General features: G+C 32.6%; 1 protein-coding gene across 1 annotated transcript in view; it reads right to left on the bottom strand.

Annotated features, from left to right (window-relative positions):
- SEMA3A (semaphorin 3A) overlaps nt 1–21,813 on the bottom strand; it is a 423,701-nt gene extending 401,888 nt beyond the window's left edge. Inside the window, exon 1 of the mRNA XM_058425206.1 lies at nt 21,764–21,813. The gene's annotated coding sequence lies outside the window, so the exon portion shown is untranslated. The remainder of the gene's footprint in view (nt 1–21,763) is intronic.
- Nucleotides 21,814–26,836: the final 5,023 nt, after the last annotated feature.

Below are 26,836 nucleotides of genomic sequence, written 5' to 3'. Positions count from 1 at the left end.
TTGTCCCAATTCTAACTCTAGCCCAGATTTTCCCTTTGCGCTCCAGATTTATATATCTATCTACCTTCTTGATGTCTCCAGGGTATATAAATATATCCGAATTGGAAAAAACATCCTCTCTACTCCAAATTCCCCCAAATTGACCTATTTACTAGTGTTCCTATTTTGGTATCACGTCTGTTCTGACACAAAGCCAGAAACCTAAAATTTAACCTGGACATCTCTTTATTCTTTATGTTCCACATCAATATATTTCCACGACCTTTCAGATAACCTCTATTGTTTAGATTGATTAAATGTTTCTCATACCAATTCATATTTCTTATTTGTATTTTCATTATCTTTGTTCATTCTACATCTCCTCCTTTATTGTGCCCCAACACACTTCCCAATAACTTCTCATGGTGCCTGATACATGATAGGGCCTGGATATGTACTTTGCAGAGGCTAGGGAACGGGATAGTCGTTTCCTTTTAATCATATATAAAGCAGAAAATTTTCACTGAAAACATAGTACATTTATAATATTTCTAATTGAATAAAAGTTTTATATGTTTAGTAAGTTCATTTTTATTAAAACTGATTTATTTATGCAATTTGACATGCATTCTGTGGAAATGATAGGCCAATGACCCAAATTACATCTGCACAGATATTTTTACTGGGGTAATTGCATTCCATATTTTCTTGTCTGTGAAGATGTGTTTACTAGTAAAAATGGATATATTCATCTTTGTTTCTCATTTACCTTGTTTAAAAATATAATGTCTGCTATATACCACATTAACTTCTAAATTTATAATTCTTAGCAAGCATCATTAATGCTGCTTAAACCAAAGAATGATCAGAGCACAACTGTCTCAACAAACATCGAAATCCTTAAATACTATATGGTTGCTATTTTATTTCCATAACTTGTATTTCTCAATTGTCTTTATCTCTCATTTATTATTTCCAAAGGTTCTTCATGTAACCTTTGAAACATAGTTAACATGATTGGTCCTGACACTTGGTGTCCTTGAAGAGTTGCTTCTGATTGCAAAGTGTAAAAGTAAGGTGAGTTGTGTATATTTTGTGATTCTCCTTGAAGATTAGATTATTTTCAAGACACACTATTAATAGTATAAACACAAAGTTATATAAACTTAGGGAAACACACATGCATGCAGATGTACACATGCATACACACACACACACACACACACACACTCCCTAAAATAACACACTAGAACATATTTTTGAGATATGCATCAGAAGCTTGTAGAGGGCAAAAATTCATTCATTGTGCTTATATAAAGTCAATGCCGACATTTCTAATGATTTACGTGGCTCTCAGTACTCCTTCCCGTCTTTTCCATCATAACACCCTTTTCCTCTTTTACAGATGGACTTGATGTTTGCTTGGTTTCCTCCAAGGATGTCATACCTTATGTAAGCCTTTGAAAAACATTAACTACAATTTGTCTTTACCAAATATTACATTAGAATTTGAGGGCTTTTTGATCTTTAACTCATCATGATAACTTTTGCCTCCATATTCCAGAAAACGTAAACAGTATTTTGAAAATTTGACCATCCATATGGCAAAGGATTCATAACCAGAATATATAAGGAGCTTAAAACATTCAATAGGAAAAAAATCAAATAATCAAATTAAAAAATGGATAAATGTCTGAATAGATATTTTTCAAAAGAAGATATAAAAATGGTAAACGTGTATATGAAAAAGTACTCAACATTATTGATCATCAGAGAAACGAAAATCAAAACTAAAACAGGATATCATCTCACTCTAGTTAAAATGGCTATCCGAAAAGCAGATAATAAAAAATGTCAGCAAGGATGTGGAGTAAAGGGAACCCTTGTACGCTGTTGGTGGGAATGTAAATTAGTACAGCCACTATGGAGTACAATATTATGGAGGTTCCTCAAAAAACTAAAAATAGGACTACTGTATGATCCAACAATCCCACTGCGAGGTATATACCTGAAAGAAAGGAAATCAGTATATCAAAGGGATATCTGCATTCCCATGTTTGTTGCAGCACTATTCATAATAGCTAAGGTTTGGAATCAACCTAATTGCTCATCAGCAGATGAATGGATAGAGAAAATGTAGTATATATACACAATGTACTATGCAGCCATAAAAAAAAAAAGGTGAGATCCTGTCATTTGCAACAACATGGATGGAACTGGAGGGCCTTTTGTTAAGTGAAATAAACCAGGCACAGAAAGACAAACTTTGCATGTTTTTACTCACTTGTAGGAGCTAAAAATTAAAACAATTGAGATAAAGAGTTAAAGAGGTGAATGACAGTTACCAGAGGCTGGAAAGGTTAGTGGAAAGTGGGAGAAGTGGGGATGGTTAATTGGTACACAAATATAGTTAGATAATATGAATAAGATCTTGTATTTAATAGCACAACAGGGTGATTATGGTCAAATATAGTTTATGATACTTTTAAAAATAACAAAAAGAGTATAATTGGAATGTTTATATCACAAAGAGAGGATAAATGTTTGAGGTCATAGATACCCCATTTACCTTGATGTGATTATTATACATTGTATGTTGGTATCAAAATATCTCATGTACCCCATAAGTATAGGCACCTAATATATACCCATAAAAATAAAAATAAAAATAAAATAAAAATGAAAATTTGTCCAAATTTTTAAAGTAGAACTATTTCTAAAATGAAGCAATAAACTATTTGCCCATATAGTCAGTATAGTGAGGGCCAAGACTGAACATGAGCTGTGAGGCATCTTAAGGGCAGTGGAATGTCTCAGGTACTTCATTAAGTAACATGGATATAGTGTAGGGGAAAAGAAAGATACAGTTTCTTAACAATATACTGTTGTATTCTAAAAAATTCCAAGACTATCAGAAAGTAAGTAGATTGGAGTTAGATGGCCACATCAGTTATTAATCATTCATTACATCCACAACTATTTATTGAGATCAAATAAAGAAACTGATCTGTCATGTATGAAAAGGTATGAATAAGAATGTTTGGATTGGCAAAGATAAGTATCAAATTAATCTATACTAACTATTTACAGCCACCCCTTGGTATCCATGAGGGATTGGTTCAGGACTTCCAAGAATAACAAAGTCCACAGAAGCTCAAGTCACAGATATAAAATGGCATAACATTTGCATGCAACTTATGCACATTCTCCAATATATTTTAAATAATCACTACTTATAATACCCAATATAATGTAAATGTTATGTAAATAGTTTTTACATCATATTGTTTAGAAAATAATGACAAGAAAAATGTCTGTACAAGTTCAGTGCAGACACAACCATCCAATTTTTTGGTCCCTAAGTATTTTTGATTCATGATTGGTTGAATCCATGGATGCAGAACCCATAGATAGGGAGGGCTACTGTACTCTCTCTATATATTTTATATATTCATATATACATAAATATGTATACCCATACACACACATCTTCCTTTCTCTTTTATTATAATAGAGGTGGTTTGAAATTGGGTTATTAATTTTAATGTTTCTCAGAATATACTGAAATTAAAAAAGAATGTGATTCAGAAATAACAAATTTTAACATAAGGGACTCTGCTCTATGAAATAAATTATTTCAGGGTATACTTTCCAGATGCACCATCTATTTTTGTGATCATAAATATCATATTTTATATAGCAGATATAAAGGTTCAGATGGGTAAAGCATAGTTCAATGTCTATGAGTAAGTTAATACAAAATATGAAGAAAAAGTGTTTCATTTTCTTTGTCATATTACAATAGGCACAGACATGCCATGCTATTTACAGAATCTGAAATCAAACTCTCAAATTTTCCTTTTATTCCATAGTATATTTTGGGGGGAGGATAAGGAAGCATTGGATAATCACAACGTTAAAATATGGTAAAACATGGAATCTAACATAAAAAGTAATTTTGTCCATGAGCTTTTAGGTTTACATTTTTTGTCGATTTTATCTTCTTTTTAAACTGTATGTTACATTACAAATACTGAAATTGCATCATTAAATCACATTTTTTCTTCCTTTATATGTCAGTTACCTATTGAGAACAGATGTTACCTCTACACATTAATGCTTACTCTGAAGTCATATACTGTAAGCTTAATGTACTGAAAAAAGAAAGAAATAAAAATGTCATCATATTTTAGCTGAAAATAAAGTTTCATCAAAATGATATTATAAACATGTAAAATTAAAGCAAAAAATAAAATGACCTAATAACACATCTACAGATTTCTTGGACATTAAGAGATATACTAAAAAGTATTGACAATGTATTTCCCTCAGTATGAAATCTCTGCTTATTATCTGCTTGATCTACACAGTTAAGACAACTCAGACCAAATTTCTGTTCAACTCAAGTGATGTTAGTTTTTAAAGTGGTAAAATGGCTCTGCATTTACTCTTAATAAAAAAAGTCTTATTTTCTTTTTTATACAACAGATACGGTGTTTTCAAATAAATTTTACTAGTAATTGTAAGATGGTATGAATCTGTATTATTTTTACCCATTCAGTTTTTACTTCCCCTTCCATTTCTTTTCCTATGCCCCCATTCCCTTAAGTTGCAAGCATTTTGAATAGCTTATTTTAGGAGAATTTTCAAAAGAAAAAATATGTAGTTAAATAACAGTAAATAAGTGCTCTACTTTATGTTAAGTCATATGCACAATGGGTTTTATTCTGCCAAACACAGTTAGAGAAAAAAATAGTACTGCAGAAATTTTTCTGCCTTTGGGGTGGAGGAAAGTACCTATTTTGTCAATTATTTCACTTTTTTTTCATGATGGTCCGAGAAAGAATTTAATGCTTTTTTTAGATGTGAATTACAAATGTCATATTTTCTGAGTCCATGTGTTATGCATGCCCCACATGCAGAATAGTTGTATAATTGGTGTTTTTAGGAACATGGAAGAGATAAGTATACTTAAGTCACTAAATTCGGGTCATTTCTGCAAAAATGATATGAAAATATGGTATCATTCTTCATACTATAATAGATTTTATTCGCCCAACTAAGTCATAAAATCAGTTTTTCTCCTATTTCAACTTCTTCAGAATGGAATACAGCATCTGCATACCAGACCTTCATGACTGGCTGAGAACACAGATTATTTCCAGTTAAGATTCTCTGGGAAATTAAGTATACAGAATGGAATTCTCTAAATCAGAATGTTCATAATATGAGAGCAAAAACTGCTTTGACCAGAAACCAAGTCTCTAGTGTTTCACAAGTTTAGTTTAACAAAAACAAAACTGCTTTTGAAATCCTGAGCTCTGCTCAATTTCTCAGCTGTTTTCTAGCATACTATGATTTCATTCATTCAATAAACTAGAAATGAAGGCCATATTAAAGTACAGATATACCTTTCCTCTCACCAAAATAATGTTCCTCCTCTAAGCCTTGGATTATCACTGTGAGTTTGTATTACTTACAATAATACATCTATAACATATTATAGACTCACTGAGTCTTTAGTTATGTAGGAAAAATTCATCATCAACACAGGAAATACACAAACACATAATTGTATCCTTTAGTAAAATATCAACTGCACAGAGAAAGAAGAAACTGCACAGAGAAAGAAATTTAGACCTTTCTTAAGGTCTAAATTTATGTAATTAATATTGACAAGAGTGAGAAGAGGTTGATACTGTAATAATGGGATAATCAGAACCTACATAACTCTTTTACAAAACCCCCCCTGATTTATCAACAACTAATTTCTATATTACTCTCATCAGTAATTTCTCAGTCTAATCTATTTTTATAATCGGATCAAGGGCCCATATCATATTGTTCCCACTTGGAAAAAATTATGTTTGCTCAATTCAGACAATCAAACCGAAGGAGAAAACTGAAGGAAATTAAAAAATATATAAGCCCAAGTTAATGTTGTAATAAAAGACCAAGAAGAAAAGATCTATTTGTAAGTGCTTGAGAATGTAATTTCTTAACACATATTCCTTGGCCAATAAAATGTGAATGAACATGTTGATCTGATGAGCCCGTGGCCTTCATAATGCTATTTTTGGAAATAAATGGAAATATTGTATACTGAAAGGAAATATCTTGGAAAAATTCTCCAGAAACTGCTTTAACAAGAAATAGAAACATTATACTAATCTTGGCTACATGTCTAACTCATGAATTGTATTTTACAGACTTCATTTGTCCATAGTGCACAATAAATAGTACAGATATTTGAATATTAAAAGTATTGTTTTCCTTCTGAAAATTATTTTAGTGTTTTATTTTGAAAATTATTTTGAAATTTTTTGGAAAATTACTGTAATGGGTAGGGATTTGGATTATATTAATATTATAGTATATGCAACACACTGATTTTAATTTTCCCTTATTAAAAGGTAATTTAGTGGTTATGACAGCTAATTATTTATTATAACTCAATGCAAAATAATTTTACTTCTTTTAAAGTATATCCAATAATGAAATCCAAAATTACACTTCATTAACTCATTCTAATTTCAAGAGTATAAATAGCACTCTACTTTTTAACGTATTGTATATTATAAGAAAATGGTGTGGACCTTACAAGTCAAATTTACCTACATATTTAAAATATAAAAGATTCTGAAATTTGTTTCTTTAATTATAAGCAGTGATTTAGTAGCGGCCTATCAAATAAATAGAAATTGAATTCCATAAAGTAAAACCGAATCATTATGAAATCCAAAGCTTTACAATACTAATTTTAGTAAGAAAATACGCAGTTTGAACAGCCTGTGATATTGTTGTTTTTTTAATATAAAGTAAACTTGGTACATGCTAGGAAGTCTATAAAAGGATTTCAGTTAGGTCATTAAGTTTTGACAATTAATTTTGAATTGTTCTCCATTTAAGTAAATATAAATATACCTCCATTTAAGTAAACATGAATATAAATACAGAAAAAAATTACAACATTATGAATCGTGGTTTAAAAATGATAAAATAATTTAGTTTTGATAAGAGTGTACAATGATATTTAAGTTTTTACTATTTTGAAAATATGCTAGGTTCTAAAATTCCACTTATACGCCATGTGCTGCAAGTTAAAAAAAAGTTGCTAGGCAACCTTTAATGACCACACAAAGCAGCTATAGTACCAATATTGATTAAGTCCATCGGAGCACCACACACACTAAATAATTTGGCACTTTTTTCTCTAATTTATGTTGATAAACTAATTTCTTTTTTTTTCTATTTCTTCTTTTTATAAATTTTTTTTTTATTATAAGTTCTAGGGTACATGTGCACAACATGCAGGCTGGTTACATATGTATACATGTGTCATGTTGGTGTGCTGCACCCATTAACTTGTCATTTACATTAGGTATCTCTCCTAATGCTATCCCTCCCTGCTACCCCCACCCCACAACAGGCCCTGGCATGTGATGTTCTCCTTCCTGTGTCCATGTGTTCTCATTGTTCAGTTCCCACCTGAGTGAGAACATGCGGTGTTTGGTTTTTTGTCCTTGTGATAGTTTACTGAGAATGATGGTTTCCAGCTTCATCCATGTCCCTACAAAGGACATGAACTCGTCCTTTTTTATGGCTGCATAGTATTCCATGTTGTATATGTGCCACATTTTCTTTATCCAGTCTATCATTGTTGGACATTTGGGTTGGTCCCAAGTCTTTGCTATTGTGAATAGTGCCACAATAAACATAAGTGTGCATATGTCTTTATAGCAGCATGATTTATAATCCTTTGGGTATATACCCAGTAATGGGATGGCTGGGTCAAATGGTATTTCTAGTTCTAGATCCCTGAGGAATCGCCACACTGACTTCCACAATGGTTGAACTAGTTTACAGTCCCACCAACAGTGTAAGAGTGTTCCTATTTCTCCACATCCTCTCCAGCACCTGTTGTTTCCTGACTTTTTAACGATGGCCATTCTAACTGGTGTGAGATGGTATCTCATTGTGGTTTTGATTTGCATTTCTCTGATGGCCAGTGATGATGAGCATTTTTTCATGTGTCTGTTGTCTTCTTTTGAGAAGTGTCTGTTCATATCCTTCATCCACTTGTTGATGGGGTTGTTTGTTTTTTTCTTGTAAATTTGTTTGAGTTCTTCATAAATGCTGGATATTAGCCCTTTGTCAGATGAGTAGATTGCAAAAATTTTCCCATTCTGTAGGTTGCCTGTTCACTCTGATGGTGGTTACTTTTGCTGTGCAGAAGCTCTTTAGTTTAATTAGATCCCATTTGTCAATTTTGGCTTTTGTTGCCATTGCTTTTGGTGTTTTAGACATGAAGTCTAAATGTGTCCTGAATGGTATTGCCTAGGTTTTCTTCTAAGGTTTTTATGGTTTTAGGTCTAACATTTAAGTCTTTAATCCATCTTGAATTAATTTTTGTATAAGGTATAAGGAAGGAGTCCAGTTTCAGCTTTCTACATATGGCTAGCCAATTTTCCCAGCACCATTTATTACATAGAGAATCCTTTCCCCATTTCTTGTTTTCATCAGGTTTGTCAAAGATCAGATAGTTGTAGACGTGTGGTATTATTTTTGAGGGCTCTGTTCTGTTCCATTGGTCTATATCTCTGTTTTGGTACCAGTACCATGGTGTTTTGGTTATGGTAGCCTTGTAGCATAGTTTGAAGTCAGGTAGGATCATGCCTCCAGCTTTGTTCTTTTGGCTTAGGATTGACTTGGCAACGTGGGCTCTTTTTTGGTTCCATATGAACTTTAAAGTACTTTTTTCCAATTCTGTGAAGAAAGTCATTGGTAGCTTGTGCGGATGGCATTGAATCTACAAATTACCTTGGGCAGTATGGCCATTTTCACAATATTGATTCTTCCTATCCATGAGCATGGAATGTTCTTCCATTTGTTTGTGTCTTCTTTTATTTCATTGAGCAGTGGTTTGTAGTTCTCCTTGAAGAGGTCCTTCCCATCCCTTGTAAGTTGGATTCCTAGGTATTTTATTCTCTTTGAAGCAATTGTGAATGGGAGTTCACTCAAGATTTGGCTCTCTGTTTGTCTGTTATTGGTGTGTAAGAATGCTTGTGATTTATGCACATTGATTTTGTATCCTGAGACTTTGCTGAAGTTGCTTATCAGCTTAAGGAGATTTTGGGCTGAGACAATGGGATTTTCTAGATATACAACAATGTCATCTGCAAACAGGGACAGTTTGACTTCCTCTTTTCCTAGTTGAATACCCTTTATTTCTTTCTCCTGCCTGACTGCCCTCGCCAGAACTTCCAACACTATGTTGAATAGGAGTGGTGAGAGAGGGCATCCTTGTCTTGTGCCAGTTTTCAAAGGGAATGCTTCCAGTTTTCGCCCATTCAGTATGATATTGGCTGTGGGTTTGCCATAAATAGCTATTATTTTGAGATACATCCCATCAATACCTAATTTATTGAGAGTTTTTAGCATGAAGAGTTGTTGAATTTTGTAGAAGGCCTTTTCTGCATCTATTGAGATAATCATGTGGTTTTTGTCTTTGGTTCTGTTTATATGCTGGATTATGTTTATTGATTTGTGTATGTTGAATCAGCCTTGCATCCTAGGGATGAAGCCCACTTGATTATGGTGGATAAGCTTTTTGATGTGCTGCTGGATTTGGTTTGCCAGTATTTTATTGAGGATTTTCGCATCAATATTCATCAGGGATAAAAAATTCTCTTTTTTTGTTGTGTCTCTGTCAGGCTTTGGTATCGGGATGATGCTGGCCTCATAAAATGAGTTAGGGAGGATTCCCTCTTTTTCTATTGATTGGAATAGTTTCAGAAGGAATGGTACCAAGCTCCTCCTTGTGCCTCTGGAAGAATTCGGCTGTGAATCCATCTGGTCCTGGACTTTCTTTGGTTGGTAAGCTATTAATTATTGCCTCAATTTCAGAGCCTGTTATTGGTCTATTCAGAGATTCAACTTCTTCCTGGTTTAATCTTGGGAGGGTGTATGTATTGAGGAATTTATCCATTTCTTCTAGATTTTCTAGTTTATTTGCATAGAGGTGTTTATAGTATTCTCTGATGGTAGTTTGTATTTCTGTGGAATCATGGTGGTATCCCCTTTGTCATTTTTTATTGCATCTATTTGATTCTTTTCTGTTTTCTTCTTTATTAGTCTTGCTAGCGGTCTGTCAATTTTGTTGATCTTTTCAAAAAACCAACTCCTGGATTCATTGATTTTTTGAAGGGTTTTTTTGTGTCTCTATCTCCTTCAGTTCTGCTCTGATCTTAGTTATTTCTTGCCTTCTGCTAGCTTTTGAATGTGTTTGCTCTTGCTTCTCTAGTTCTTTTATTTGTGATGTTAGGGTGTCAATTTTAGATCTTTCCTGCTTTCTCTTGTGAGCATTTAGTGCTATAAATTTTTCCCTACACACTGCTTTAAATGTGTCCCAGAGATTCTGGTATGTTGTGTCTTTGTTCTGGTTGGTTTCAAAGAACATCTCTATTTCTGCCTTCATTTCGTTATGTACCCAGTAGTCATTCAGGAGCAGGTTGTTCAGTTTCCATGTAGTTGAGCGGTTTTGAGTGAGTTTCTTAATCCTGAGTTCTAGTTTGATTGCACTGTGGTCTGAGAGACAGTTTGTGAAACTAATTTCTAAACAGACAAACAACTTCAAAATCCTTGCTTTGCTAGATCTGGAAGGTGTTACATTTAAGTAGATTATAGTTTTAAAAGTATTAGCACATTTTTTACTTACCCAAAGCCTTGTAGCATGTCAAGATGAGTCTAGAATACAATCTATTATACAGGTTACTTCTAATGTGCAGAGTATTCTTAAATTAGCTCAGTGTCAAAGGGGAATAGAGTAAACCATACATTTTGGCCAGCTATCCCTACTAACAGCAATTTTTTTAAATCTCCTTTTTTAAAAAATTTTTTTTGAGATAGTGTCTCTCTGTGTCCCCCAGGCTGCAGTGCAATGGCATGATCTTGGCTCACTGCAACCTCTGCCCCCCCAGGTTCAAGTGCAAAGCCTACAAATTTAAACAACACTCCACAAATCTACTTTCAGGAATTAAAATTAAGATTTAAAATGTACAGCTAAAAACGTTATTTTAAAAACTATGTTATCAAGAATTCAAAATTAGTTTAATATGCAATTTTCCATTTTTTTCTGTTGAATATTTGAAAATGTTTTACAACTTCAAATGCTTACTATAAATTTTATTGTGAGAGATAAGATTTTAACAGACTTCATTGACTTTGGGAAAAATAAGCTAGTTTACACAACTTCTAGAAGGGAACAATGGCTGAGTTTCACTGGAGATTCTGATCCAAAGATGAGAGAGCCAAACCAGGAACATGTTCTCATGAAGTGCTGAGAATATTTCTAAGAAGTACAGCTAAGAAACTTCAATAAATTTTAAGATTTGTAAGACTTATATTGAATGGAAGAAATGATGCAAAATAGAAATCAGTTATTATAATATTCCTGAACAAGGGAAAGAAATAAATAAAGGAAAAATAAGAAAACTGAAATAAAAATGGAAAACGCAAAGCTATTGCAAGGTAGAGGAAATTCTAGTATTCAGCTATGGAGCAAAGTTTATAATGCAAATCAATATATCTATTCTTATCGATCATGGGAGTTAGATTTTCTAAATATGAAGCAATATTCTATTGAAAGAAAATGGATAGATGGACACCATTAGGGAGAATGAGTAATATAAAGTAAGAGTCAAGGGAAGTCTCTTAATTACTAATGATACCCTAATTACAATGAATCTTATGACATAGACAAGGAACTTAAGCCTTCTGGAAAAGTACATTGAACAAGGGGGATTTTAAAAAGTCTATTGCTAATTCATATAAATACTAATGACATAATCAAAAGGGTCAGAGAAGCATCTTTATGGGTAGGCCAGGGAAGTTAACTGAAGGACTCTGTAGGGGAATTCTTGAAAACAGATTATATAGCTTTCAGTTGTTTTTCTTTGGTTTTTAAAATTACTCTAAGTATAGATATTAATGTTCCTCATATAGTTTTGTATGGTATATTTAGTGGTTAAGAAAGAGAGGTCTGAAGACAATCTCTCTAAGATAAGCAGTCTTCCTTCATGACTGAATAATTGGATGACCTTGGCCAGTTGTGGTGGCTCATAACTGCTGTAAACTTGAGAACAGGAGTTTGAGACCAAACTGGGCAATGTACTGAAACCCCCATGCTAAATAAATACATAAATAAACAACCTTGAATAAATTCTTAATTTCTCCCAGATTCAGTTGCCATGTTCACAAAGCAGCAAAAATAACAGTAACAACATCACAGTGGTGTTGAGATAACTAAAGGTAATAATTCTCAATTTCAACCATACAATAAATGTTCAACGATTGTTAATTTTATTATCATTATTCAGGGTTTTTATAGTTTCATCATCAATATTGGAAGACATTTTTGGAAACCTGTTCTAAAAACATCAGAGAGATTCAGCACACTATTTGCTAGAGTTGAATAACAATGAATGATGGTGAACAAAGGCAAATATGTCACTGTGAAATCATTATTGTACTTTGTAATCTTATCCTTCAGTTATGGCTTCTTGTAAAACTTTACAACTTTAACTTTGATATGGTTTAGAACATATGAAATCCCTTTCTATATTTATAGTAGAATAAGTATTGTTAACTATTTGTGTTTACATAATTACATGGAACTCTAGCATTTTTACTGATAATTTTATGGTAACATCCATTTTCTAATGTTAAGGATGTATGTAAGAGTATGGGAAGGCAGAATAAAGATAAAAATGTAATTCAAATAATAAACACAAAGTAATTGTCATAACATATAGGACTATGGGCTACTCCAGAGTAGGACTGAGTAGACTCTATCTAGAGTCCTGCTCTATGTCTGCAAAAAGCAGTGTTCATTCATTGATCCAAGTTTGGAAATATGCTACAGATTTAATGGATGAAGAAAAAATGGGGAAGTTACAAAGTAAACAGTGGTATGGGAGTACATTACTGTACAACTAGCTAGAGCAGAAAATAGATGATATGCCCTGACCCAGCTCACCATGCTGTCTCAGAAGCTAAAGTAGCAAGGAAAGAGTTAGTCTACGGACATCTGCTGAAATTCTCTTTCAGCAAAATCACATCATCTGACAAATTCCTGACACACCTTATTGAAAATTCCATCCATCAAAGATAAAGGAAATGAATTATTTGGAGAACAGCTATTCTGGACCTAATTCCAAACCAACAAAGAACTGATTCATTAAGTGAGAGAAATAGAAATCCTGAGAGAAAACAGTTCAGTGATCTAAAGTTTCATGACAGTTGAGGAGATAGAGACTAGATTGTCACTGCTTTTTCACTCTCGGACATTAAAAAATACATAGCCAGGTGCCTTTGCATTAAAGGTAAGTGCTATTATTTTTGGTGCATGTTCTTTCAATTTTTCACCCCAGTTCTTTAAAAACAAAAGTTTTAACAGCTTTCTTTAGATCTACATCTATCTATAAGATATCTATACACATTTAATTGACCTAAGACTTTTAATTTTGTATTTTTTGCCTTCAATTTTATAACACAAACATGTTTCCACTTAATTACGTGGAATTGGCCTATTGTGAATGGCTTCAGTACAATAAACTTTATGGTTTAGACAAATTGTGATTGTAACTTTCACAACTATTCTGCTCCTCTTCTATAGCAGCTATGCTGTTTTTGTGATATTGTTATTAATTCCAGCTCCCTGTATAGTCCTGATTGATCTAGGCCAATCTTTCTCATAGTGTGATCTAGGGAACTCTAAGATTCCTTAAGAACTTTTCAGGGGCTCTGCAAGGTCAACATTACTTTTAAAATAATATTAGGATATAAGCTGTTTCTTCCCCTCTCATTCTCTGGTGAGTGTACTGTGCAGTTTTCCAGAGGCTGCAGATGAGTGCCATCACCACAGATTGAAAGCAGATGCAGGTATGAGAACCCATCTATTTAGCCAGATGTTATGGAGATGTTCAAAAATAATGAAACAATGGTACTTGCTCACTAATTCATTTTGTTTTGAAAATATATCTTCATTAAAATATGTATTGGTTAACATTTATTTATTATAGTTGTTAAATGACATAATAAATATATATTATAAAATATCTGTTTTAATTTCCAGTACAGTAAATACTGATAAACATAAACAAAACCTTTTAGGGTCCTCAGTGATTTTTTAAGAATGTAACTAGATTCTGAAACCAATAAGTTTCATATATTGACATAATCCTTTGTCATATTCCCTTAAAACATTCCCTGAAAACACCTTGTACATTGGCCTTAAAGAAAGAAAATACAGAGACACAAATATACAAAATGATTTTTTAAAATAAAACTTTTAATTCTGTGTTATTAAGTATTTACTTCTTAATTCCATTTCATCATTCAAGCTTAGAAATCCATCACCCTTCTGGATTACAGCTGTATTTATTTTTTTTTTTTAGAATTTAAAAAATCGTTTGAATTTTTACATTTAATTATTTCAGCCACAAAAAGTATATTGTTATATTGCACAATAAACTAAATATTTATTACCAAGAATGTATTTTGTTATGTGACATGGGAACCCAAGCATTTATTGTACTTCCAAATAGCAAAAAACAATTTTCTACTTGCATTACTATGCTGTCACTTTATTTCAGTTAATTATAGATTAGAGGCAAAAATTATTTTATAAGAAAAGGGGAAAAGTAATCAAAAGTAACATTTGGAACTAAAAGAAGTTAGTAAATTCAGAATAAACTGTGCAGGTCAGGCAGGCCCTGAGGCCATAGAGAGACTGAGGAGTGAGAGAAAAAAGAACAAGAGAAAAAAAAAAAAAAAAGAAGTGGAACTGTAGAATTGTTTGCATTCTTGTAACCACAAGAATGAGAGCAGTTAAAAACGCAGAATGCATCTGACCAAATAAAGCTACAATTCTTGATCAAAACTGCATGGTGCATTAACTCTATTCCCAGCTGCCCAGCAATAGGACCCTGTCTTACGATTACCTTGTGGTTATGGCACTACAAAGGGAATAAAAATATATGACAATTAAACAATAATCATTAGGAATAGTAACATAGGAGATAGAGTCAATTCAATCCTGTAGGGAGAATTGAGGGGTGTTTGGGTGGGGTTTATGCCACAGGAAAATAAATGATGTTGTGACAAGGAGAAATAGTTACAAAAGCCTACATGCCAGAGAGAACATTATCTTACCCAGTTTACTCAAGTACTCATGTTTGGAAAGAAATATCGTATATATTAAAAGTTTGGAACCAATACAAGATGTTCTTTTGGTGCCTTTATGGTTCAGAATAGTCTAGGTATAAGTGCTTTGTTTGAGCTCTCTCTCTGCATTTATTTTATAATGCCCACTCTATGCTTGAAATAGAGGCTGAAAGCATATTACTTGTTCAGTGTCACAGAGCTCATAGGTATTAATGCAGGATTCAAACCCTCATCTCTCTTTGTCTCCAAAATTAATTCCCTAAATGAGTTCTTCACTTTTGCGAAGACTTCTTTCTCAGAGTAAATGTGACTGTATCTTATACTGTATTATTATTATTTTTTCCACTGATCTGCTTGTTTAAACTGGTAACCACATTTTTAATATGCTGACTTCTAGTTATTATTCATCATACTAACACTTTTATATTGTTACTTTTTTTTGCTGCAACAACTTCAAAATCACTTTGATGTTCGTCTTAAGTGAACTTTTACATTTAACATATTTCTATTTACAACCAAATCTAGACACAATCTGATATTGAGAACTGCATGAACATCACAAGATAATTATTCTAAGAGATTGTGAATAGATAACACATCTACGATAAGTAACGTGAGTTTAACTAATATTTAAATATTTTGAGTAAGTTAAATTATCAAATTTAAATTATATCATAATTTACATTTGAGTAATTATAACATGGTTATAAAAACATAAACTAAAAAATGTGGAGACGCTACTCTTTAACTAAATGATTTAAATATCACATTTGTCAATAAGGAAAAACAAAGGCGTTTGTACTACCTCTGAAAAGCTTGCATTGAACCTGTCACAGACAGACACATTATTATTTTTATAAAAGACTCTTGACCTGTCTATATGTCAAAGACCTCCTTCTCCATTAATTTTTTACTTCACTTTACCCTCTCTGATTTAGTTTTATGTTAGCCATCATAGTACATTTGCTTCAGAAATGAAAATTTACATCATCGTATATTTACTGTGAACCTAGTAGTAGGTTCCACAGACCTGAAGTAGGCCCATGAAATACATTTTCAACTAAAGCAGAAATATACCATCCCATTATAAAGCTGACAGTGTAGGGGAGAAACTAAAGCATTAAACAAATAATTACAATTGTAATAAGTGGTACAGTAATATAATATTAAAATGGTATATTATGATGACATGATCAGTATTCATTTACTAAAACAGTAAATTACTCCTTTTTATCAATCTGCTATAATCAAGTTTCTAAGCAAACCGCTGTAGTGGAAAATGGATTCTTGCTATCTAATTCTCACTTCATCCTCTGTGACTCCGTGCTACACTCAAGCATACTACAACCATACTTTACACTCAATCAAGCAAGAACATGGAACACATACTCTTTCTGCCTTAATAGGTGAGCACTCCAAGGCAGAATTACTTAAGTCTTCCCAAGAGATTCACTTAGTTCATCCATAAACAACAACTGAGAAAAGGCCTTTCTGTGCAATAAAAATCCACATGTCATTTTCTGAGGTTTAAAGTGATAGGCATACTAGTGGTAAATTGCTATTCCAACACTAACCATATAAAAAAGATAATTCAAATCTAGCTACTTGGTTAAGCAGGATTTTTTTTCTTGTGCTTTCACTTGATTCTATAGGCAGATACCTGAGAGCTTGTTCCAGCAATTCAATGTTCTAAACAATTTGCATACACTAAAATGCCTTTAATCTTAAAAAAAAACAACTTAATTTTTGAATAAATTGAGGTGCAGAGAATTTAAGCAACATGTTCAGGGGCTTGACCATTTATATATGTCATATGTCTATGAATCTGATTCATAGACAGTTCAATTAATGTCCTCAAGTAAGGGTCAGCAAGGCCCCTCTAGGAATTGGGGCTAGAATAGAAGTAAGAAAGACATTTTCTAATAAAAAATAAATGTATAGGTGAGATGTGGAATTACCAATTGTGAATATATGTTCACAATGTAGTTTAATTACTTAATTTTTCATCTTAAAGAAAGAGGCAAACAAATGCTACTTGATTTAATTCAAGTTATATGCCATTGCCTTAAAAGGAAGTATTATTAAAGTAGGCCAGTGGATCCTCAAAAATAATCTACATAATTTGTTTACGTCTTTAAGAATCGTAAATATATTTAAAGAGCTAATGTATGTGCATATTTAAAATACACCTTCTTAAGAAAAAAATCGCCAAACAATAGTTTTGCCAAATATTTCTGTTGATATTCAAAGGATAGATTTGCTACAGATGATCAGAAAAGATGGTGATCTAGTATAGTTCCACACAGCTCTTTCAGTTACTTCAGAGAAAGAAGACTGGATGTGAGTTGAGGCTTAACAAGAGCCTAAGATTTTGATAGGACTTGCAGAGGGAATACATTTCAGACAGGAATAATGGAATGAAAAAGGCAGATAGGTGAGAAAGCAAGACTTGCATTTGGAATAATGAGTAGACCTATATATATATATAGGTAGAGCAGATCCAGTTGAAAATAAAGATGGAAATGAAACTATGAAAATATCTCAAAAAGTAAGCTAAAGAAACTGCATTGAATTCTTTGGAGTGTCATAAAATTTCCCTTAGTCAAATCTACAATTCTGTTTATTTAAAAGAACCTTGAAGAAATCTTAGGTTTATAAAATACTGGACTTTCTGATGAACACATTCAGTAAATACATAATAATTGTATAAATATTCTATGCTAATTACTAAATATAGAAACATCACAAAAGTAGAAGTAATGCTTTCAAGGATGTTGTGATTTGAGTACATAAGTGAGCACAATGTGTTATAGGTGCTACAGAAATTAAATTTATAACACAAAATATTTAAGCTTATTTATAGATAACCCATGGTATTTCTAAAAATAGGTTATAAGCTTCAAAAATTCGATTTGTCTTTACAACTTTAAAAACAGTCTGCAGATTCATTCACCATAATGTTAGTAAATCTTGCTTAAAACAGTGAGCTTCTGAAAAGAACTGTTTTTTTTATGAAATTTAATCCTTTATCTTGTATGCAATCCAACAGAAAGTGACCCGCATGTCACAACCACTTATGGATATAAATCATTGTCATCTTCGATGAGTTGTAATTAAAAACATGTTATTTATCTTTGTAATGAGGTTTACAAGGATAAAGATAATTTTAAAAGCAAGGTAGTTATTTTATGCATCACTAAAAAATTACATCAGTAGGTCAGAATTTTGGTTTGGCTTTATAGTTTTATGTTATTGCTTTAATGTACTGTATAATGTATTTATACAGTACAGATATAGTATATACATATAAAGATACTGGCCACATAATGACCAAAGTAAGATAAATTTAAAGTAAAAGATGAACAAAAATAAGCATCTTACCTAAATGACTAATAGTTTCTAACAATTATTATTATAATTTACATATAAAATGCATGTTAATTCTATATAAGTAATATATACAATTTATCTCACCTTGATTATTATATAGCAAGTGTGTATGTATACAGATATACATATACACACATATACAGTATATAGACATACATATTCACTATATATATCTAGCATAAATACATATGCAAAAACACATATATAGGCTATATAATAACAAGTGTAAGATAAAGTTATATATAACTTGTATACATTTGTGTATGCACAAGTCACCGGATTTTATATCAATCATGAATCTTCAGTATAGATTTTCCATCAAATATATATCCAACCCAAAAACTGCAGATATCACTAGAGCACAATGTTAATTCATCTCATTGGGAATTAGCATATTGATGTTTTCACTGGAAACAATAAACTCATGTTGCCAAAACTGAATCCCAGTGGAAATCAAAAATATAGAGATAGACAGATAAAATACAGAAACCTGTATCTGGAGTCCAGGCAAAACTTCAAACCAACTTATAGCCAGACATTTTATGAATTTGGGATGTCTGGAATCTTTCTTATAAATATGTCTTTTAATATCCTGTGTTCTGTATGGACTTATCCCTAATACCCCAAAGTGCATTATTATCTTTCTTTGGAACCAAGCAGAAGAATCATTTTTAGTCATTCCAAAGTTAATAATGAGCTGTTGAAAGTGACTTTTGGAATTCAACATACTTTTTTTTTTCCATCAGTTTTGTAACTTCAAGTGACAAGAACAAAGGCGATAATGTTTATCACTATTTCATAAATAGAAACTGAAATGTAGCTTGTTTAAGAGAGTTGCCATGAAGTGACAGACTTGGTACAAAAGAAGAATCTAGTCTTCAGATGTTTATATTGAATAGTCTTTTTAAGAAATACATTCAACACCCAAATTTCTGCAGACCAGAAAAGACAACATATTCCTAATCTAGTTAATTGTAAATGTTAATTCATTTATTCAAAATAGATTAGTTGAGCATCTAGTATATTTCACGTGAAAATCTAGGTACTGTTTATAAAATGGTGAACAAAACAAAGACTCACAGGCATGCCATTTTAGAAAGAGGTGACAGGTATTAAATATATTATATATATAATAAAAATAACATCTAATTGTATTAGTAATTAGTAAATTAATATTTTTATAGGAATGAAAATTAGTAATATAAATATTACTAATTTTTTTCAGATAATGGTGAGATAATTATCAACTGAGATAATTCAGAGATGCAGCTAGGTAGAGGCTGGACCTATTATTTAAAGGATGTATAAGCTTTTGTCAAGATGGAAAGTCATACCAAATAGGAAAGGAAGCTGTAAAAACAAAGGTAAGGATGTAGACTGCTTTTGGAATTATGGATTGAATGAATAGGTTAATCTGATTGAAGCACAAAATTTTAATGGGCATAAGTAGAAAAAAACCTTAAAGAGGTAGAATGGGACCAGATTCTTGAGAACTTGGAATAGCAATCTTAGGAGCTAGTAACTTATTTTGCAGACAAAGGAAGCAATTGCTGGCTTTGAGTATAGGCATAAACTGATAAAAGAAGTTGTGTTTAAGAATTTATAGGGATTTAATGTGATAATATATGTGAGTCACAATCCATAAAATTTGTTTCCACACTGCACCATGCATGTTTCATAGCTCCAGAGCCTCATTAGATAATGAGCAATGTGTGTACACATAGGCCAATACCTTATATTTTAGCCTAAGTTTCCTTCCAGATTTGTATAGTTTAGCAGACACCTCTTAAGATAAAATATAAGATATCTATGGAAATCATGAATAATTTATAATTTTGTGTAAAAGATTTGATAGGCCTCAAATGCAATTAAAAAGAAAAGGTTAGAAACATCTTGGTTGCTCTGTTGAATTCCCACTTTAACCATGTGCCAATTCTAGTTTTTCTTATTGTCTCAAAGCCATGCCAATTTATAAATATTTACCTTTTCAAGGCATTACATTTAATACACATTATTTTGTTTAGACCTCAAATATACCTTTATAATGTATATTTGTATGCTCATTTTATAGGGAAGGAAATAAAATTCATAGGAATGAAGTTGTAAGATGTAAATTTTCTTTAGGGACAAAAATAAGGAGATATACAATGGTAATTACATAAACCACAGGTTAATATAGCATGTTCTAAGGCAGAAGAAAAGATTCTCAGTTTCCCCAAGTTCTTCCATGCTAACAACAGCTACAGATGAAACTACTAATTCATTTATTTGAAATAGATTAGTTGAGTATCTAGTATACCATATAGAACATATAACCATATAGAACATGAGAATGGATGATGGAGGGAGATGAAGGAGGTAAATAGGTAGGTATATAGATAGGTAATATGTATATCTACCCTATCTAACATATATACATAGATGTACATACATCTAGGTTAGAAGCACTGGGTCACATCAGTAGTTATTGACAGAAATTCCTTCCAGTAATATTAGGTTGGTGCAAATAGTTTTACAGTGTTTTTTTATTATCTTGTTCCTTCAGAAACTTTTTACAGAATCAAATACGCCTTTCTGTACCAGCATGTTGATGTTTACTAGTGAACAACATATAACATGGCTCAGAGATTTTAATTTATGTCATATAGTATGGGGGAAGTAGACAGTTGAGGCATTTAAAACAATAAAATTGGAACAGTAATCATAATAACATCTAGAATTAGCAATTATCTTTAGTTTCTACCCAGATGCAGAATACTTGAGTTTTTTAAAAAGTAGTTTTCTAACACAAAATTTTGAATTTTTATGTAAATTTGGAAGAGCATTTAGGTCTTAATTGTTCAGACTATAGCATCAACTCATAATTAAGATATAAGAAAATAAAATATTAAATCATGGAACATAATTATATCTATCTCATTACTTATATCAAGACAAGCCCTATATCTCATAGAAGTTGAGAAACAATATTATATATATTTGAATTTGAAAAAATCAATAAACACCTGATTGGATTTTTCACTTTGCTTTTAGGTTGTTATTTTGAAGATGTTGGCTTTAAGAATATAAAGATGTTAATCTCCTTAAAACTTTTTCGGTTCCACTTAAAGTCAAACATCAAGCAAAGAGTCATATGCCTTTTAAAGATGAAGGGTTTCCTCACACTTACCTGCTAAAGGGCCTCTTCTTGATGAATAATTCCCTTTGTTATGTTAGACTGTCCCATGGATCGTTTTTTTTAAATATTCTGGAAAGCAAAGCAAACAAATAATTTATAAAGTTTGAACTTTGATGCAAACTTGAACCTTCTTAGTAAACTGGTTTAATAAACAAAAAAGTACACTTCTGTCCTATTGCCAGCAGACTCTTCCATGACACCTTGGAAACATTACTGATCCCGTCTCTCAGGCATCGTTAACCTCTTTGTTCTCTCATCACTAGGCACTCAGAGCACTATTATCTCCCTCGCTTCTTCCCAAATTGGATTCTCAGAGATTATTTCCACTATTTGTGTGTGTAAATTTGGCTCATGTCTTCTCACCCTCTGTTTAGCTGCCTTATCTTTTTAGACAAAATCTGTTCACCCTCTTAACTGCTTTGGACATTTCCGGCTATCTTCTTTCACACTCTGGGGCTGTGACTCCCTCCTTTAATTTCCGGTTAACTCACTGTGAGTGAGTAATAGTCAACTTAGCATCTGGTTACAGAGCAATCAAGCTATTTTTCTTACAATTATTCTCAAATGCTCTTAAACTTAAAGGCTTAGTGTTTTGGCACAAGTTGAATAGGAATTCTGGATTCTACAGTTTTCATGCTTATGTGACACAGCAGCCACAGATTTGGAGGCCGTGACAAGAGGTTGAGTGGGTGGATACAATGGTGACTAGTTTAATGAGTCACTCATTGAGAGTTTTAGTGCTGAAAACTGCATTCAGAGAAACACACAAGTGGTTCTTAAAGGACATAGGCAAAATCATTTCATAGGTACAAATCACCTGAGCAGAAATTAAAACATCTGCAGCATGCCCTCTCTGTCTCAGGAAATCAAAAAACTTCATAGTACCCCATGACCAAATAATTTAAAATATAGGTTAGTTTTTAAGTTTAGAACCAGAATATCTTTTCAAGTAAAAACTCAGTTGCTTTGGTGCTAGCCTGTATTACTGGCACCACTTCTCACTTCCGTCTTACCTCCATGCTTTTTGCCACATGAGTTTGCCATTCTTCCCTCAAAGGGGAACAGCCTATTTCCCCACTCTTTGGCTATGAGTTTCATCATGAGACTTGCTTTTGCAAATAGAACGATGTAAAAGTGACAACATGCCAGCTCCAAAAGCTGAGTCCTCAAGATATGTTGTATGTTTCCATTTGCTCTCTTGTCCTTTTGCCATCACAATAAAATGTACATACCTGGGCTAAGCCACTGGTTTCAAAAGAATAATGAAAAATATATGGAATGGAGAAGCCCTTGCTAAGTTGCCCCAGCCAAGCCCAGACTAAGTAAGTGTCCCCAGTCAACCTGTAGAAACTAGAGTGAGCTCACACATCTGATAACTCCAGTGGACCAAGCTGATGGTTTCTTTAAGGCCACCAAATTTCCTGTAGTTTTTTATTCCATAATTGCTCTTCAATAGATGTTGAATAGAATCATTTTTGAAATAAGCACAGAAATCAGTCACCTACAAGCTTGCCCAAATTCCTACTTCATCAGAGTTACATGGACATATTTTCAACTAGGCATCTCTTAGGAAATGTCCGCAATCATTATTAACAAAAAGCAAATAGGGTCAGTAACTTTTTACTATGGACTAAAATAACAGATATTTTCTGAAATAATATGAGATCAGCCTGACTTACCCCAAAGTAAATTTATATTTTTTATCACACAGTAATTTATGAAAAAAAGTAATTTATAAAATCATGCCTTTAAAATGTTGGCAAAGCTCTAAATTTGTTCCTGAATTTCCAAATGCAGATAGTACATCACGGTGGTTAAGAAAAGAATTGCAATAATACAACCAAGGATATAAGCCCAAATGTGCTATATATATATATATATATATATATATATATATATATTTGTCCTTGGAAAATAACTAAGATTTTCTGAGCTTCAGATTTTTATTGCAGAGGAAGTTAATAATAATAACATTCAATTTTCATATAATGCATACATAGTACTTTGTCTAGTGTCTGGAAAATAAAAGTGAGCACTAACATTTTCCAAGAAAGTTTAAGTTACATTCGTTAACATTAGTATTTACTATTTTGTAATATATTTTTTTAACAAGTAGTTGTTGAAAATATGGCATGAGATGAGTTTGGCTTTAGGTGACAAGAAGATTAGCAAGGAAGTCCTCAAGTTTGAAGAAAGGGCCCAGCTAAAAGAGTCATTGAAAAAGCATGGTCAAGAAGGCCTGGTCATGAGATCACGGGAGAGGAATGGATCTCAGGCAGCATCTCATGGGCAGAAGTCCAGAGGAGAAAACAATGTAAATAGAGAATGAAACTCATGCAAACTTTAAGACACTGCATGTCAGTGAGAACAAAAGTTGGTAATTGATTTGTGAAAGCCAGTATGTATCAAAAATGTGAATGTGTGTATCCTTTACCCAACAATTCCATTCAAAGAATTCTTTAAAATAATAGCAATAAATATGTGTGCAAAGATATTTATACCCAAATATGTTCACTGATGCACTGTTGATAATAGTGGAAGTAGAAAACTTGCATGTCCATCGAAAAACATATTTAAGTCAATTATTGAATATGAACACTGTACCCATTAAGATACATATATGAAACACATATATTTCATACACTTACATTTTATGAATTGATGTGTGTGTGTGTATGTGCATACACAAGTACAACGAAATGTTTAAAAGGACGATGACCATCTAGTTTAAAACTGTCTCTGGTTTACAGGTGTTGTGCTTATATTATCATCTTTATAGTGATCTGTATTTATAGTTAAGCTAAAATAATAATCTTAAATTGTTCTGATCACAAAAATATAACAGTAAACCATTTAAGGTATTTCTAAAAGTATTCTTTTAAGAGAGAAGAGTTAGATGTAAAAATGGAAAAGCAAGCTTCTAATAACATAATTGGCCTAGTGGATTAATAACTTTGTATGGTTGATGCTAGGTATATTTGGTGGAAGTAATTGTTTTTAAAGTATATGATTGCCAGTATATAGGGAATCAGAGGCTTAACTGTGCTTGTGAGATATATGTAACTGGATCAGCCACTCTGCCATAGCCTCTGCATGTGACAGAACCCTGTGCACTATGACTCATTATCTGCAATCCTAGGGAGGAGACATGTATGTTTGAAGCATAAATTGATACTTTAAAGAGACTGTTTCAGGGAATAAGTAATATTTTATTTTATTTTTTATTTTTTTGAGACTGAGTCTCACTCTGTCACTCAGACTAGAGTACAGTGGCGCTATCTAGGTTCACAGCAACCTCCGCCTCCTTGGTTCATGTTATTCTCCTGCCTCAGCCTCCTGAGTAGCTGGGATTACAGGCATCCGCCAACACACCCAGCTAATTTTTGTATTTTTAGTAGAGATGAGGTTTCACCATGTTGGCCAGGCTGGTCTCGAACTCCTGACCTCAGGTGATCCACCCACCTCGGCCTCCCAAAGTGCTGGACTTACAGGCATGAGCCTTCGCGCCTGGCTGGAAAAAGTAATATTATTGAGGGCATTGAGTGCACCAAGTACCAAGCTCCATTCATTGTACATGTATGCCACCTTATTTGTCTTTCTAATAACCCTATGTGATGACCGCTGTCATTCACTAAAATATTCTTCAGTACCAGGGTTGAACAGAGTGCTTTGGGGAATTATTTCATTTGATCCATACCCCAATCCAATGTGGTAGGTATTCTTTCTTTTATTAAAACTTATTCTTATTTTTATTTGACACATAATAATTGTACTTATTTATGGGGTACTGTATGATACTTTAATGCAAGGATACCATGTGTGATAATCAAATTAGGTTAATTAGTATATACATCACCTCAAACATTTATCATTTCTTAGTGTTGGGAATATTGAAAATTCTATCTTCTAGCTATTTGAAAATACACCAAAAAAAGTTAACTGTAGTCACTATAGTGTTGTTAACTACTGAACACTAGAAATTATTTCTTATATGTAGTTCCAGTTTTGTACCTGTTAACCTGTCTCTTCCCATCCCCAATCTGCTCTACACTTCCCAGCCTCTAGGAAATACTATTCTACCCTCTGCTTTTATGAGATCAACTTTTTCGCTCCCACAGATGAGATAAAACATGTAGTATTTACTTTTCTGTGCCTGACTTATTTCACTTAACATAATGACCTCCAGTTCCATCCATGTCCTTACATGAATGATAGTATTTCATTCTTTTTACGGCTGAATAATACTCCACTGGGTATATATTAACAGACCAGTTTTTTATTCATTCATCCACTGATGGACACTTGGGCTGATTCCATATCTAGGCTATTGTGAATAGTGCGGTAATAAACAGGGATGCAGATATCTTTTTGACGTACTGATTTCCTTTGGATATACACCCAGCAGTGGGATTGCTGGATCATAAGGTAATTCTATTTTTAGTTTTGTTGAGGAACTTCCACACTGTTTTTTATGGTTGTGCTAATTTACATTCCATCAACAGTGTACAAGAAGTGTCCACATCTTCAACAGCATTTGTTACTCTTTCTCTTTTTGATATACACATTTTAACAGGTTTAAGATGACTTCTCATTCTGGTTTTGATTTGCATTTCCCTGATGATTAGCAATGTTAAGCATTTGTTTATATATTTTTATGATGTTTGTGTGTCTTCTTTTGAGAAATGTCATTTCAGATTATTTGCATATTTTTAATCAGATTTATATTTATTTATGTTGCTCTTGAGTTGTTTCACTTTTTTGTATATTATGGCTGATAATCCCTTACCAGATGAATAGTTTGGAAATACTTTCTTTTATTCTTTAGGCTGTTGCTTAACTTTATTGTTTCCTTTGCTATGCAGAAGCTTTTCAGTTTGATATAATCTTATTTGTCTATTTCTGCTTTGGTTGCTTGTATTTTTGAGATCTCCATAAAATCTTTGTGCAGATCAGTATTCTGAAGCATTTCCCCTATGTTTTCTTCTAATAGTTTCATAGTTTCAGATCTTATATTTAAGTCTTTAATTCATTTAAAGCTGATCTTGGCATATGGTCAGAGAAAGG

Source organism: Hylobates moloch, unplaced genomic scaffold (assembly GCF_009828535.3).
Source record: "Hylobates moloch isolate HMO894 unplaced genomic scaffold, HMol_V3 SCAFFOLD_1, whole genome shotgun sequence".
Classification (NCBI taxonomy): Eukaryota; Metazoa; Chordata; class Mammalia; order Primates; family Hylobatidae; genus Hylobates; species Hylobates moloch.
Note: the sequence above shows the minus strand (reverse complement) of the source record. Positions and strands in the feature narration are given on the sequence as shown.